This window comes from Cryptomeria japonica, chromosome 7 (assembly GCF_030272615.1).
Source record: "Cryptomeria japonica chromosome 7, Sugi_1.0, whole genome shotgun sequence".
NCBI lineage: Eukaryota > Viridiplantae > Streptophyta > Pinopsida > Cupressales > Cupressaceae > Cryptomeria > Cryptomeria japonica.
The window spans coordinates 535,153,784-535,159,215 of NC_081411.1; positions in this window are offsets into that span (position 1 = coordinate 535,153,784).

Here is a 5,432-nt window from a genome sequence, read left to right on the forward strand (position 1 = left end):
TTGTTAAATTAACTCAAGCACTTAGATTCTAAAATCACCTATATTTTAATTTAACAATAGATATATTGTATATTAATTTTCAACTATAGCACCAAATAAATCTGTTAAGAAAATAACCCTATCACATTTAATCTTGAAGAGCCTATAGCTAGGAGAATAAAGTTAATGCCCTTATAGCCAAAATTAACTTACAAGTCCTTAAAATTCCCTATAATATTAAATTATAATTTAAAAATTCTTAAAGCTAGATTTATGCCTTTATATTTTTAATTATAAAATATATATATATATACATATTTTTATATATATAAAAATACATATTTTAATTTGACACATATATTTATTTTTAAATGAACACATCTATATCAGAAGATGAGGGTATTTGTTTTCTAAACAAACTTTATTATAAAAATAAAACCCCATATAACCCAACTGAAATAATATAAACTTACTCACCCCCTACCCATTTTCTACCAACTTGTTATCGTGCCCTAACCCTAATTTCGGTTTAGGGCTTAACAAAGGTATTCTTCATTTGTTATTTGTGTGTGTGTGAAGTGTGTGTGTGTATTTTTTTGTGTGCAAAGGACAGGGAGGTGGTGGCGGCCCTAGTTCGGTGGTGGCCATGGAGGGAGGGCAGAGGAGCCGGGGTGCTCATGCTGGGTGGAAGGCTGAGTGGACGCATAGGGGGGGGGGGGGGGGGGGGCGAGCCGAAAGTGGCAGCCACTATGGTACCCCATAGGGAGCGATCACCATCCACTAACAGTGGCGGCTGCCGCCCACTGTGGGTTACCACAGTGGCGGCTGCCGCCCACTGTGGGTTACCACAGTGGCGGTCACCGCCACTGGGGGTCGCCCGCAGTGGCGGGCTTCACCTTGCCCACTGCGGATGGCCCATAGTGAGTGGTGTCCACTCACTGTGGCACCCACAAGGGAAAGAAGAGGGCCCCGATCCGGCGGGGTAGGGTTTCTTGGCCCTCCCCCTAGGTTTGCAGTATGATATTTTTTTTTTATTAATTTTTTTTTTGTGAATTTTTTTTTGGGTTTAAAAGAAAAATATAAATATATATTTAGTTATATATGTATATATTTACACTTCTATATATATATATATATATATATATATATATATATATATATGTATATTTATTATATAAAGATGTGCATATATATATATATATATAATCTTTCTTTGGTTAAAACAAGTGTAGGTATAATATGGCATTTTCATATATGCATATTGTTATTTTTAACTTGCAAGCAATTAATGAATTAAATGGGAGTAAAGATATGGCCATGAGTTTTTTTTTAAAAACCAGGCACAAATCTATAGGGCAAGTAATAGTTTTATTTTCTATCATATATGAAATACTAACACATAAACTAACCATTTTCTCTACAACTACAACTAGCATAGAGAGCATTCTTTACTTATTTTGCCTAAGATTAAATCTATAAATATTCCTCTTTTTTTTAAAACACATAACAACAAGTTTGTTAAACTAATAGATTTAACTAATGTCTTTTTTTTTTTTTTCCTTTTAATAAACCTAGATGCTAACTTTAGAAATGGATCACCAATTAGATTTATTTTCTGCAATAAATAAAATGACAGAAAGTAATAATTTTTAACATAAACTACTTTAGCCTAGGGAACATTAAAATCAATTTAGAGGTACACATATTAAACCTATTTATCCATTTATTGTATTTGTATCTATCTCAAATAGGCCTAAATGCTTGTTTTTCCCATATCCAATATTTCAATTTGCATGAAGGAATAAAATGAACATTTCTTTTCCAATATAACAAGAATACAACAAAAAATCATTTTAGTAACTATAGGGACTTTAATAAAATAAATATACATTTCATTTTGCAAAAGTAAATTAATAGAATGAAGCACTTCTTAAAAGCATATTTAGAATAGAATGTTGTTAACATTACAAAAGGTTATGAAACCTGTTGTTCACCAAAAGTGATAACCCAAGTATACCTGCAAATCTATCTATGAGATAGCCAATCTCAATCAATGAAACACCTCAGGGCTTGGACAACATGAAAAGGATATGAATCCTTCTACTCTTCAGGCTCTGCATAACCTAGGCAAGTATACGTTTGATGCATTTAATCAGATCTATTACACACAATACTGCATCAATCAAAAGCAGATGGATCTCAAAAGGTTCAAAAGACTAAGAGGTAACTGCAGATGGGCTAGATCCACACTTGCAACTCAACATTTTTTGAATCATGAGATGGAGGGACACTTCCACATAACATAAAATATAAAAAGATATTCTGATTGGATTTTAAATTGGTTTGAGAACCCCCTTAATTGCAAGATCGGTGCCTTATCCAAGGGCAACAGAATCACAAATCAAACTATAGGTGAAAACTTATACTTTAGATTCATCTTAATTCTCAAGTATTCCTACATTTAATGCCTTGCATAAATGCATTACTCAGCTCATCCACAGAAAATATCAGATCCAAAAACATAATCCCATTATTCATGATTTATTATAGAATTTAAATTCTTCCTTGAAGAATCCCTACAAACAATCACAACTACCTCCTTGAGATAACAAATCTCAGCCTCCTTGAGGATCTGATTTGAATATAATGAAAATACAAATCCAGAGACAAATTCTATGTGAATTTGTGCATGCCTTACATACACAAGAACCTGCAACTAAGAACACCTATAGAAAGAATTGAACTCCATTACTAAAGGAAAAGCCCTGCCCTGTACAATCTTGAAGAAATACTCAAAATTGGAAGCCATGAAAACTAGAGCCATTTCTCCAAAATTCTAGAACCCTTACAAATGAGAAGAATTGAGAATAAAAAGAGCAGGGAAGAAAATCAAATCTGCAACTGAAATTGCTAAATATCTCCTCTCTAACTAAATTTCACTCTCGTGGAAACTTCTCTCGAAATATCCCACATTTGTCAAAGTTAACTACCTGACCGGATTCTTCATTCCGAGAGCTTTCTGGTGATATATAACACTTCATATTTTGGCCAAAAATGAGACCCTGGGCGAATTAATCCTCAACATGTGCACATCATTTAAATTTTTTGAATTTTAATATAGTTGAAACTATATGTTTTACTCATTTTAATTTTGATTTTTGCTCCCATTTGGTCTTGACACCTTGCCACATGGTGAGACCTGATTGGTTGATGAGTTCCATTGGGTGCCACTTGGGATGAGGTCCACCTAGGTGCCACCTTTGCGCCATGTCATCACCACATCATTGGGACCCGCTTGCTGGACTGCTGACTGGACCTGCCACTTCTGCGCCACCTGGCTTTCACCATTTCATGGCCTTTATTTGGCGTGCATCTCCACTCCACAAAATCATGTAGGTCATCGATCTGCTCCAAACTTTCTCACTCTTTAACCTGCTGCATTTTTGCCATTTCGCGTTTCGCTGTTTCATAGGGCTTAACTGGCAAGCAACTTTTCTTCGCAAAACAACGCGGACCGTTCGATCTCCCAAAACATGCATGATCTTTACCCTTTTCACCATTTCACAAGGTGTAACTCGCGTGCATCTTCATCTCGCGAAATCACGCACTTCGTCGGATCCTCTGCACCCTGCTCACCAGTTAAGCCGACCTTTCTCTGCAAAATTTGCTTGTTTTCCTCGGGAAGTGTGCCTACGTGGGGTCCACCTGGTCTCCACTCAGTGACCTCCTCCATCACCTGGGGAAGTGCACCCACATGTGGGCCCACCTTGGGCACCATCGAGCACCGTTCGTCAAAAGCCTTGATGGCTTTGACATTATAGATGTGTGTGTTTTTGCTTATAAATACCAAAATAGTCCACTTCCCAGCCAATGTGGGATATTGTGATTTTGCCTATAGCTGCATCTTGGGGGTTTCTGCAGAGCTTCAATGGTGATTTTTTTTTGCATTTGATTGAAATTTCAACACCCAAACACCATTCCCACACTGAAGACAATGAGGACTTGGCTGGGCATTATGCATTCGAAAGCTTTTATGCCTCTCCCCAAACACCATGGTTGAGCACACCTACCATTTAATTTGCTTGAAGGTTTCTGCAACTTCAACGCCTCACAGAAGGAAGAATATGGCCAAGGGAGAAGAGGAAAACACTCCACATTAACCACATTTCATTTATCAAAGTTTTCAAAAAAAGACTACTCCAACGCCTTCATCAGCAAGGAGAGGGGAAAATAGGATGTTGTTGTTGTTTGCTGGAGACTTTGAAAAGTCTCTCCTCCACCAATCTACGCCCCTTCCAAGCACCACACAACTGTTGCCTTTGCTGGAGTGTATAAACTTTCCACATGCCAAAGAGTTTGTTTGTGTTTTCACGTGGCCTCCAAACAGCCACGTGAGGAATAATAGACTGCAGCAATTGCCAATGAAATTGTTTGATGGTTTCAACCATTGTTGCTACTGCAACTAGAGGGAGAGCACATGAGGGAAGATACTATTGAAGTTTGGAGTATTTCTTTGCATCTTCCTACAGCCCTTTGCCAAACACCAGTCACGTGGGGCTTCCAATTTGCACATTGCTTAACCTACAAACCTTTCACGTGACCTACCATCTTGCCATTTGCATTGGTTGGGAGTTTGAAAGCTTCTGGCACTTCCACTTGCTGCATGGGAGGAGAACTAGCTTGTACTTTGCTGATGGTGTTCTATGGTGCCCCTCACCATATCATGTGAAGGAGGAGGAAAAGGAAGGCTAGCTATTTGGAGCATTTTCTGAAGGTTTTTATAGCCTTTCACTAGCCATTACACCCACTTTAGAATTCTTTAGCAGCTCTTTCTCCAATCCTCACATGGACTGCTGGGAGGATGATGTGGAAGGTTTATTTTGCTGTTCCTACAGCGCCTTTACCAAAATGTGATCAGTCATAGCATGGAGGAGAGGATTGCTAGCAGATTGCGTTTGGAGGATGTTAGCAACTCACGACATTTGAAACAACACATGCCAAATCTACATTTATTTGGTTGGAAACCTCATGCTGCTCGTCTCCGGAACTTGTCATCACAAATAATTGTCAAACAAAATAATGCTCAGTCCTTTTGACCAATAGAATGGTATCTTACTTGCTTGGAAACAACAAATATTTGACTGAAAGAAAGATCTTTATTTTAATCAGTCATCGCTCTATGCTATGCCCATGATACCCACCTTTTAATAGTCATAAGACTTCTTTAGAGCTTCAACATTCTTACTTAATAATATATTGGTCAATTCAACATTCCATCTGAATTATTTGAGGTTTGAAACTAAAATGCAAGACACACACTCATCAATCCATTAACGACAAGTAAACTGAAGTCATCTCTCACCATCCCATTGGTGAATTGCAGTCGAGCCAGGTCGGGCCCCAAAGTGGATCCGGCTAAAATAAATTTCATTTTCATGCCACTGACCTCTGGA